At 41.9% G+C, this 12,500-nt stretch overlaps 1 non-coding gene across 1 annotated transcript; it reads left to right on the top strand.

Annotated features, from left to right (window-relative positions):
* The first annotated feature begins 11,534 nt into the window (after positions 1-11,534).
* On the top strand, positions 11,535-11,641 carry LOC148287955 (small nucleolar RNA R71). Its single transcript, XR_015830717.1, has one exon. It is a non-coding gene; the product is annotated as a small nucleolar RNA R71 (small nucleolar RNA).
* Positions 11,642-12,500: the final 859 nt, after the last annotated feature.

The following is a 12,500-nucleotide window of genomic DNA, read 5'->3' as shown; positions in this document are numbered from 1 at the left end:
ATTTTGATGAAAATTTCTGTTTTTAAATCTTGTTGGTTTGAAATTGTTTTGAAAAGGTTCTTTAAATCTTGCGGGTTTGCAACTCATAAGAGCGTCACTTTTAACGTCCCCGGCATTGGATTGAGTTTCTAAAAACAACCGTGCACACCGAGGTTAAACTTTACCGGCTCCACTCCGACTCGCCGCTCGCCCACAAATCCGAAGGCAACAAAACATTTGTTTTTAATTTTGATGAAATTTTTTGAAAACATTGGCTTGGCAAGCCCCAATCCGCGACTATCCACCCACCGCCACCCCACACGGGTGGTTGTTGTTGCGAAATGAGGTTGTGGTCGACATGCCCGTGCATTTGAGAAGGAGTTCCTAGCACTCCATGCTCTCCCATGCCAAAAAAAAGCCTAGACAACCCCATTTCGCAACTTTCCACGCCTTTTTTTTCCTCCCTCACCCATGGCGGCGGCATGGTGGCGGCGGCCGGATTCCGGCCACCACCGCCATGGGTGGCAGCCCCCCGACCCCGACACCAAACCCATAATACCGAGGCAACATATCGAGGCAACATGACATGGGTGTGGCGTGGGGGAAGGGGGCTGCAGCTAGGAAGGCATGGGCTGCCATGCATATGCAGGCAACACACACCCCCCTATATAGCATTTTATGCATTTAGCCCTTTGACAGGAAGAGACATCACCTATGCGCGAGGAGTCATAATGGGCTCTAAATAATTCAATACAAGGTATTTGGACGTGATTTTTTGCAGGGATACTAAGAAACATGCAATCTATGATGGGAAAAAGTTTCATAAATTTTTGAAGTCGGGAAGTATTTTTTATTATTTTTAGAAGTCGTAAAATTGAAAAAATCATTAAAACAAATCCGGGAGGAATTTTTTAGTTTTGTAAGTTGGAGAAGGTCCTAAAAATCATAGACTACTTATGGGGAGCTTATTGTGCGAGGAAATTTCAATAAAAACGGGGTTTGACAAGATTTGAAAAATTCTGTCGACATTTGAAAAAACCTGGAACCATGCTGCCGGCATGCTGCGCACATGCTGCGCGCAGGCTGCGCGCATGCTGCGCGCAGCCTGCGCGCATGCCATGGCAGGACAAGTTTCGCTAGCCTCACTGTCGACAGATGCGCAAGCTGCGCGCACGCTGCGCACAGGCTGCGCGCATGCTGCGCACAGACTGCGCGCACGCTGCGCGCATGCCATGGCAGGACAAGTTTCGCTAGCCTCACTGTCGACAGATGCGCAAGCTGCACGCAAGCTCCGCGCACGCTGCGCACAGCCTGCGCGCATGTTGTGCGCATGCTGCGCGCAGGCTGCGCGCAGGCGCCGCGCATGCCATGGCAGGACAAGTTTCGCTAGCCTCACTGTCGACAGATGCGCAAGCTGCGCGCACAGGCTGCGCGCACGCCATGGCAGGACAACTTTCGCTAGCCTCACTGTCGACAGAATCAGCACGCTGCAAGCAAGCTGCGCGCGCGCATGGCAGGACAAGTTTCGAAAAATTCTGTCGACAGGCTGCCGGCATGGTGCGCGCACGCTGCCGGCATGCTGTGCGCACGCTGCCGACATGCTGTGCGCACGCTGCGCACAGGCTGCCGGCATGCTGCGCGCAGCCCATGGCAGGACAAGGTCCGAAAAAATCTGTCGACATTTTTACGCCGTGGTAGGCTTCCGCTTCGCGTCACTTTGTCGACATTCAAGCCTACCATTTGTATTGAATTTTTCAAACCTTGTCAAACCCCATTATTCAAATGTCGAAAAATTTTGTCGACATTTTTACGCCATGATAGGCTTCCGCTTCGCGTCACTTTGTCGGAATGCATCGCATGGCGAGGTAAGGCCACGGCATGCCAAGGCGAAGGCAACGCATGGCTTGAATGGCTTGGTCAAGGCCACATCATGGGCACGGCATGCCAAGGCAAGGCGAGGCAAGCCATCCTTAGCCTCGCCTACACTCACTTTCTCGGAATGCATTGGATGATGAGCAATTCCAAGGTAAGGCAACGCATGGCTTGAATGGCTTGGTGTAGGCCACAACTTGGGCATGGCATGCCAATGCAAGGCAAGGCAAGGCAAGCCATCCTTAGCCTCGCCTACACTCACTTTCTCGGAATGCATTGGATGATGAGCAATTCCAAGGTAAGGCAACGCATGGCTTGAATGGCTTGGTGTAGGCCACAACTTGGGCATGGCATGCCAATGCAAGGCAAGGCAAGGCAAGCCATCCTTAGCCTCGCCTACACTCACTTTCTCGGAATGCATTGGATGATGAGCAATTCCAAGGTAAGGCAACGCATGGCTTGAATGGCTTGGTGTAGGCCACAACTTGGGCATGGCATGCCAATGCAAGGCAAGGCAAGCCACGCCATCCGAAGCCTCCAATAACCTCACTTTCTCGGAATGCCTTGAATGGGCACGGCATGTGAGGGCAAGGCAAGGTCCTAAATATCATTTTGTAAGTTGGAGAAGGTCCTAAAAATCATAGACTTAATTATAGGGAGCTTATTGTGCGAGGAAATTTCAATAAAAATGGGGTTTGACAAGGTTTGAAAAATTCTGTCGACATTTGAAAAAACCTGGAACCAGGCTGCCGGCATGCTGCGCGCATGCTGCGTGCAGGCTGCGCGCAGGCTGCGCGCATGCCATGGCAGGACAAGTTTCGCAAGCCTCACTGTCGACAGATTCGCAAGCTGCGCGCACAGGCTGCGCGCACGCCATGGCAGGACAAGTTTCGCTAGCCTCACTGTCGACAGATGCGTGTTGTTAATATTATGTTAACTCGCAATTGTACGGGGCAATTAGTAGTATAGCAAGACAAGTACGAGGTCGTACCCACGAAGACTGAGAAGTTAAAACTAGTTATGTACTTAGATTACCAAATTCAAGAAAGTAGGAGGTTATGTCTAAAACAGAATTTAAAACAAGAGTGGTTGTGATTGTTGAACAAAAGAAGCAAAATGAAATTGCAAACAAAAACAAGTAAACAAATGTAACAAAGAGTGGTTTTAAGAGTTGGAAAACAGATTTTGAGACTAGGGCATTCGAATCACCATAACAATTCAATTCTGGGTTATAAAGATTCAAGTAACAAGTCTAATTCAGATTCAAAGATTGATTCTAGCTAAAGTATGATTAGGCCATGGTGTTTGGTCCTAACCTTGTGTTCCTAATTCCCTAATTTGATCATTTGTTGTCTAACCTAAAATTAAGCATTAGGAACCCATTAAGCATAGAAGAACATTTTAAACAACCAAGTATGTATCTAATCCCTGTTGTCGAATGTCCATACATACTCTTCCTATTCATAGTTCAATTCGAATTAAAGCATGGTGTATACTCTTAATTCAAACCAAGATAGTTAACAAACAAGTTCTAATGGTGATCAATCATTCAAACAAGCATGTTAACTTATAAGCATAATGAATAAGAACATGAATCATGAATCAAACTTGAAACTCCAAACTTATAAACCCAGAATATTCATGTTAGGTTACATCGAAGCCCTAGTTATGGATTTAGCTACTCATAATGGAAAAGAGACTTGAACAGAAATGAGAAAACATAATGAATACAATAAGAGTAGAAAAACCCTTTTTCTGAAGTTCTTGTGGTGTCCAAGGCTTCTCCAAGTGCTTCTCCACTTCTAATGCTTCTCCAAGAGCTTCCCCACTTCTAGAAAGATGTATGAAGGATATGGAGTTGTTTTGGTGATTGTTGGAGTGTTTGGGATTTTGAGAGTGTTTGAGGATGGTTGGAGTGAATTGTGGGGGTTGTGAATCTCAGGATTTGTTGTGTCTTGAATGTGGAATGGATGTGGTATTTATAGGGAGAGGGGAGTGACAAATCTGAATTCAATATGGCTAATGCATACAACACTTGCATTATAAAAGATGAATTGGTTGATGCACTTCACTAATGCATACAACACTTGCATTATAAAATCTGAATTGGTTGATGCACTTCACCAATAGATCCCACCAGCAGCCCTAGCTCATCTTCATGTCACCATGACCAAGCTTCCAATCAGAAATGATAGCTCATACCTAGCTCACCATGACCAAGCATCCAACCAGCACATGCTGAGGTCAGCATAACCAGCAACTTCAAGGGCTTACAACTTGGGCTTCTCTTAATCAAATTAGGACTTTAAGCACTCGAAATTGAAGTTCAGAATGTCTTCTTTCCAGCCATATATCATTTGGGCCAATCCAAGGTCGGAGGAGGAAGTTAAGGCCAAAACAAATTGCTAACTCATTTTGCGCGCTGATAAAATCCATCCTGAGCATGGCTCTGTGTTTGCTAGGTAACAGACTCCATATTTATCCAATGGGGCTGACTTTTGGATATGTTATAGTACACACCCATTGGAACAACTTTCATGAAGAATGCTGCCTCATCCGAGCTGTGTAGGTTGCTGAAACAAAGTTTGCAATATGACCTACGGAACTGGACTGGCAGGGGGCTGTAGCCAAAATGAGTTTGTCTTTTAAGCTCTTCTTCCATTCATCCAAATTAGGCCTTAACATGCTTGAATTGCATGAATTATGCTCTCTTGCTCTATTGGCCTACAAAACACACAAAGGGAGGGAAATAACTTAGAATTATAGGAACTAAGCAAAAGAAGTAAGTAAATTGGGCATGTATATGTATGAAATTATGAGCTTAACACACCCCCAAACTTAGATTTTGCTAGTCCTCGAGCAAAACAAAAGAGAAACAAAGATAAAAACAAAACAAGAAGTTAACTAGACCACTTTCGTAGGTAACTCGATTGCATTGAGCGTATGCAACAAGCCTTTAAACCTCTAGGCATCCCTAGTAGGAGGAGTTGTGTCTCCTGAGGGTTTAACAGATACGATGCCCACAAACGTTTTTCTAACTCTACAAAACAAAATGGTTAGAAAAACAACTTTGAAATCAACTAATGAAAATGAAAGAAAGTTTTAGTCATACCTCCAACACCATAGAGTTGCCAAGATAGGTCATCAATCAGTGTGTACAAGTGGAAGCTATAGCTCAAAGGCACACAGTTTCAAAGCAAGCACACTCAAACCTTGAATAGAGAACATGCTTCGACTCTAATTCTCACAGATAACACTCAATCACTCAGAACCTATGTTTTAATTCTCTCAAGAAAGCATAAGTGAGTGTATGAAATAGAAGCACAAATTTGGTTAGATCTCATGAAAGGAATTAAATACTAAGAATAGAGATACACACATACTTACCAGCACCCATGAATACATCCTCAAAGATCAGCTAGGTCTTTCACAATGTTGTAATGAAAGGCTAAGGTTTAGGGGAAATGGAAGAATTGGAAGGAAAAACAAATAACTTAAGAACATACCAAGGTTGCATGCTTCATTAATCTGCAAGGCATCATTGATTTAGATTGGCATGGCAGCAAACTTCATGGTATCTCCTGGCATAGACTTTATTTTTCACACTTAGATCAAATCGAAACACTTTCATCTTCGTTGATTTGATCTGCATCTTCATTAACTTCATTGCACAGATTCACATCATCTTTATTTAGGTACATGGCTGCAACTTCCTTGCTTCAAACTTTATCTTGGCACACCTTGGTATATTTCTAAGCTATAGGGTATGGCTACAATAGGTCAAGTATCTCAGATTGAGATACAAAGGTTGGGAAATGATGAGGGTGATAGAAGAAAAGGCTTTAAGTGTTTGGCTTCAAGAGGGTTGATGGAACACACATATAGGTAGGGTGAAAAGAAAGCACATAGAATGGTTATGCACACATAGCCTAGCATCACTTCAATGAGTTCATTCATGAATGAGAGCAAGCACATGATATCTGCAAAAGAGAATCATCCTTAGTATTCAATCAAAATGGAATAATGAGATCAATTAGAGTGAATTGAAGAAAATAAGTATGGATGAGAAATAGAACACTTTAAACCCTCTCAAGAAAGCAATTAGGCTCGATATAGCTCACTAGGGTAGTCTCCACTATTTTCCTTCAAGAATTTGAGCGTGGTACTTTAGCCACCAGAATTCTAAGAGCAAAAGCTTTGTGAAGTGCAAAATTCTGATATGAAAACCTCAAATAGCAGCTCCATAGCATTGATTGTATGACATTCTTTAAAAAAAAAAAAAAAAAAAAAAAAAAAAAAATTGTGACAAGAGAACGAAAATTGAAAACACAAATGGATAAGAAAATTGAAATTGAAAACCTTCCCCCCCAGACCTGAATTGAACATTGTCCTCAATGTGAAAGCATACAAAAGATGATTGAGAACAAACAAATGATAAAGGGAAAAGTTTAGAAGAAGGTTTAGGAAAAATAAAAAATAAAAAAATGAATATATAAGCAACTCATGGATGACCAGTTAAGGGCCTCAGAAAACACAGCCAGGGGATCCGGGAAGGTTGGAGGGGTCACAATGGTCCCGCTTAAAACCCAAACTTCTTAGACACCGAAGGTGTCGCCTAAAGAACTCCTAGACACTGTATTGACGGAAGTGCTCACTGGAGTTACCATAAGTTAGCTCATATGAAAAATCTTTTTAAATTTTTAAATATTTTTATTTTTTTTAAATTTTTAAAAAAAACAGAAATTTAAAATAATAACAAGTAAAGAGAAAGGATTGAAATGCTCCCCCTTGATGCGATTAGGTCGATTGCTACCAAGCACCTTCTTCTTGAACACATGGGTTGCCTCCCAAGAAGCGCCTTAGTTACTGTCTTGGCAAGACATTGTGCAATCAGCTAAGTTGATGGTACGAAGGGAAGTTGATCTACCACATGGCCAGTTTGGATGCCAGCTGAAACTCCCTCATAGAATGGCTTTAAACGTTGTCCATTTACTTTGAAAGTCGAGCCATCTTTAGGGTTTTGAATCTCCACAGCTCCATAGGGAGAAACATTGACCACGGTGAATGGGCCTTGCCATCTAGACTTCAATTTTCCTGGAAAGAGACGCAAACGTGAGTTAAACAAAAGAACTGACATACCTTTGGAGAACTCTTTCCGTTGAATGTTTCTGTCATGGTAACTCTTGGTTCGTTCTTTGTAAAGCTTTGCATTCTCATAAGACTCATGTCTAATTTCTTCCAATTCATTCAGCTGAAACTTTCTTGCATGGCCTGCCTTGTCTAGATCAAAATTCAACTTCTTGATGGCCCAAAAAGCATTGTGTTCAAGCTCCATTGGCAGGTGACAAGCTTTCCCAAACACAAGACGATAAGGGCTCATTCCAATGGGAGTCTTATATGCTGTCCTATAAGCCCATAATGCATCATTGAGCTTGGCTGCCCAATCTTTCCTTGTATTGTTCACCACCTTCTCCAGGATGTGCTTAATTTCTCTATTGCTTATTTCCACTTGACCAGAAGTTTGCGGATGATATGGTGTAGAGACTCGATGGGTGATGTTGTACTTCTTCATGAGTGCTTCGAATGGCTTGTTACAGAAGTGGCTGCCTCCATCACTAATGACAGCCCTTGGAGTACCAAACCTTGTGAAAATATTATCCTTCAAGAACTTCAGCACCACCTTATAATCATTGGTTTTGGTGGCTATGGCTTCCACCCATTTAGACACATAATCAACAGCAACAAGTATGTAAGTATAACCAAAGGAAGATGGGAATGGTCCCATGAAATCAATACCCCACACATCGAAGAGCTCCACAACAAGTATGTTATTCAATGGCATTTCATTCCTGCGACTTATGTTCCCCATCCTTTGGCACCTATCACACTTAACACAAAAATTAAATGCATCTTTAAATAGAGTGGGCCAAAAGAAACCAGATTGCAGAATTTTAAGTGCTGTTTTCTTAGCTCCAAAGTGACCTCCACAGGCCAATTCGTGGCTATGCCTAAGTATGCTTTCTTGCTCTTCTTCTGGAACACATCTTCTGATGAGTTGATCCGGGCAATGCTTGAATAAGAAAGGTTCATCCCATACATAATGTTTCACCATGGAAAAGAACTTCTTCTTATCCTGAGAAGTTAGATCATTTCTAAGAACACCACAAGCAAGATAATTAACAAAATCAGCATACCATGGCTCTTTGACTTGGGCAGCATATAGTTGTTCATCAGGGAAAGTCTCATTCAAGGGTAGCACAGCTCCTCCTTTTTCTTCAACCACAATTCTGCTCAAATGATCAGCTACCACATTCTCACATCCCTTCTTATCTCGAATCTCCAAATCGAATTCTTGCAGCAAGAGAATCCATCTAATCAAGCGTGGTTTGGCATCCTTCTTAGTGAGCAAGTATCTAAGGGCTGCATGGTCAGAATAAACAATTACTTTAGAACCAACAAGGTAAGAACGAAATTTTTCTAAAGCAAAAACCACAGCAAGCAACTCCTTCTCTGTTGTGGAGTAGTTGATTTGAGCATCATTCAAGGTCCGGCTAGCATAATGAATCACATGGGGCAGCTTGTTCTTCTTTTGACCTAAAACTGCACCAATAGCAAAGTCAGAGGCATCACACATTATTTCAAATGGTAAAGACCAATCCGGAGCTATGATAATAGGGGCTGAAGTTAGCTCCCTCTTCAAGGTAGAAAAAGCTTCCATGCAAGCTTCATTAAACTCAAAAACAACATCCTTAGCAAGGAGATTACACAATGGCCTTGTAATGCTTGAGAAATTTTTGATGAACCTTCTATAGAATCCAGCATGACCTAGAAAGCTTCTAATTCCTTTAACAGAGGTAGGGGGTGGAAGATTTGAGATGAGGTCGATCTTGGCTTTATCCACTTCGATTCCCTTGCTTGAAATCACATGGCCTAGTACAATGCCTTGTCTCACCATGAAGTGACACTTCTCCCAATTCAAAATCAGATTTGTTTCCTGGCATCTTTTAAGCACTAGAGACAAGTGGTGAAGACAATTATCAAAAGAGGAACCAAAAACTGAAAAATCATCCATAAATACCTCAATGAATCGTTCCACCATATCTGAAAAGATTGACATCATGCATCTTTGGAAAGTTGCTGGGGCATTGCATAAACCGAATGGCATCCTTCTATAAGCAAACGTACCAAATGGGCATGTGAATGTGGTTTTCTCTTGGTCTTCCGGAGCAATGGGAATTTGATTATAACCTGAAAAACCATCAAGAAAACAATAGTAAGCATGGCCAGATAAACGTTCAAGCATTTGATCAATAAAAGGTAAGGGGAAATGATCTTTTCTAGTGGATGTGTTCAACTTCCTGTAATCAATGCAAACTCTCCAACCAGTGACAGTTCGTGTAGGAACTAGCTCATTCTTCTCATTCTTCACAACGGTGATTCCGGACTTCTTTGGAACAACTTGCACAGGGCTCACCCACTTAGAATCTGAAATTGGGTAGATGATTCCTACATCGAGTAGCTTTAAAACTTCAGCTCTAACCACCTCTTTCATGTTGGGATTTAGCCTCCTTTGGGCATCACGAGATGGTTTGCTGTCTTCTTCCATTAAAATCCGGTGCATGCACATGCTTGCACTAATTCCTTTGATGTCTGCTATGGTCCACCCAATGGCTGTTTTATGCTCTTTTAGAACTTTAATTAAGCTCTCTTCTTCATGTGAGGAGAGACCTGCAGCAATTATAACAGGGAGAGTTTCGTTAGCACCCAAATATGTATATTTAAGATTATTGGGAAGAGGTTTAAGTTCTAGCTTTGGTGGGATGACAATGGATGGCTCCAATTTCGTGGATGATGGTCCAAGAGGCTCGATTGGTGGCCTAAAGGATGGTGGGTATGGCGGAAACACTTCTAAGGCAGCCACCACTTCTTGGAACTCCGGTTCACAAAGATCTTCCTCTTCTTGTGTTAAGACAGCTTCTAGAGCATCATTAGACTTTCTCTGCAAAATTTTGGAAGAAACCTCATGATCCACAACATCAATTGAAAAGCAAGAATCAAGAGAGATAGAAGGTTGAGATAGAGCATTAAGCATTTTAAATTCAACAGTTTCACCCAAAACAGTCATGGAGAGAGTGCTATCTTTCACTTTGATGATTGTGTCTGCAGTGGCCATGAATGGCCTGCCTAGGAGAATGGGATCAACACGATCTCCATTTGGATTGTCTTCCATGTCCATCACTACAAAATCAGCAGGGAGAATTAGTGTATTAACTTGAACTAGAATATCTTCTACAATACCTTTTGGATATTTTATAGAATGATCAGCTAGTTCAAGTCGCATTGAAGTCTTCTTCATCCCTTCTAAGCCAAGCTCTTGATAAACTGAATATGGCAAAACATTGATGCTTGCTCCCAAGTCCAACATGGCTCTTCCAACCTTCTTGCCTCCAATGTTAATGGGAATGTCAAAGCTGCCAGGATCATCTAGTTTTGGTGGAAGCTTCCTTTGCAATACAGCACTTACATTCTGGTCGAGCTTTACTCCTTCATTTGGAGCGAAATTGAGCTTGTGAGTTTTCAAGTCCTTGATGAATTTTCCATATGCAGGAATCTGTTCAATAAGATCAAGCAAAGGCAAATTGATATTAACTTTACTCAAAATATCATAAATCTCTTTAAAAGCCTTATCTTGCTTTGCTTTCTTAAGACGGCCTGGAAATGGAATCTGTGGAACATATGGAGCGGGTGGCACGTATCTATCTTCTTGAAGATGTGGTGGCACAAATTTGTCATCCCTTTTATGCAATTGGAATTGATCGGATTTCTGAGAATCTGATTTGGCCTTAGGAGCAGATTGAGAAGTTTTGAGTTGTTCTCCTTCCGTGGCCATGGTCTCCTCCTCTTCATTTTCTACAATCACAACATCATTTGAAAGATTAGAATCATCTTTATTATCAATGATCTTACCTGATCTGAGCACATGAATGGCCTTGGCTTCTGGGTTCTTTGGATTGATCTCAGTTTGGCTTGGCCATTTCCCAGGCACTCTTTGAGTTATTTCAGCAGCTATTTGGCCTAATTGGACTTCCAATTTGGAGATGGCAGCTTGTGTAGTTTGCTGAAAATTGGATTGGTTGATTGCCATCTGCTTCACTATATCTTCCAATGATGATGATGATTGTTGTGGCCTTTGGAATGAAGGGGGATTTGCTTGATTCTGGGTATTTCTCCATGAAAAGTTTGGATGATTCCTCCAACCTGGATTATAACTTTGAGAGTATGGATCATTTCTTGGACCTTGGTTGTAGGAATTTACCAACTTAGCTTGCTCTTGCACAAATTCTGGATATCCAGCCCCAAGTGGACAAGCTGTGGTAGCATGGTCATGAGATTCACAAATGCTACACACTTCCTTCGGAGGGCTTCTTGAGTTTAATGCAAGAAGAGCATCTAGCTTTTGTTCCAGTTTTGAAATCTGCACACTAGAAGCATCATTAGAACCACTAATAACACGTTTACCTCTTGTATCCGTATGTTGGGTCTCCATTGCTATCTCCTCAAAGAGTTCGTACGTTTCTTCTGGAGTTTTGGTTTTAAAAGAACCACCTGCAAAATTGGTGACTATATTATGACTAGAAGGGGTTAGTCCTTTATAAAACATACGCATTTGAAGCTTCAATGGAATCCCATGATGAGGACATTGGTTGAGCAGCCCATTGAATTTCTCCCATGCTTCACAAAACGATTCATCATCTTGCTGTGCAAATAACAAGATCTTGTCCCTAAGCATGTCGGTCTTTTGCGTGGAGAAGTATTTTTCCAGGAACTTCTTTTGAATGGCAGACCATGTAGTGAGTGAACCAGGCTTCAAAGAATTCAACCAATACTTCGCCTTATCCTTTAAAGTGTATGGAAACACTCTCATTCGAAGTTGATCTTCTGTCACACCTGTCAAGGGAAAAGAACTCACAACATTAAAAATATCCTTTATATGAGTCAATGGATCTTCATTAGGTAAACCATAAAAGGAAGGCAGCATATTAAGATGAGAAGATTTAAGCTCATAATTTCGAGCTACAGTGGGCAGCAAAATGCTTGAAGGAGATGCTGGAATTGTTGGGATATCAAGTTCTCCCATGAACTCAATGGCAGCCATCATTTCTTCTTCTTCTTGGTCTGAACTTGCTTCCGAATTTGAAAGTGAAGAACCGGGAAGTTCAGTGTGGAGAGCAAGACTTGTAAATGTAGCAAGAGCTTGCTCTTTTGCAGTTGACAACTCCCTTTCTAGACGATTCTGAATTTCAGAGGTCACTCGTCTGGGTTGCAATGATGGTCCTGCGTTCAAAGATCTAGAACGTTGGAACGAAGACCTCACTTGTTCAAGTAATGGATTTTTAGACATAAACTACCTGAAACAGAAAATTAGATTAATTAGAAACACTAAAAAGAATAGGGTAACCTTGGGCACATAACCAGGGAAGAACTTTCGTTCAGTCCCCGGCAACGGCGCCAAAATTTGTTGTTAATATTATGTTAACTCGCAATTGTACGGGGCAATTAGTAGTATAGCAAGACAAGTACGAGGTCGTACCCACGAAGACTGAGAAGTTAAAACTAGTTATGTACTTAGATTACCAAATTCAAGAAAG

This window comes from Prunus avium, unplaced genomic scaffold (assembly GCF_965620075.1).
Source record: "Prunus avium unplaced genomic scaffold, drPruAviu1.hap1.1 HAP1_SCAFFOLD_56, whole genome shotgun sequence".
Taxonomy (NCBI): Eukaryota; Viridiplantae; Streptophyta; class Magnoliopsida; order Rosales; family Rosaceae; genus Prunus; species Prunus avium.
Note: the sequence above shows the minus strand (reverse complement) of the source record. Positions and strands in the feature narration are given on the sequence as shown.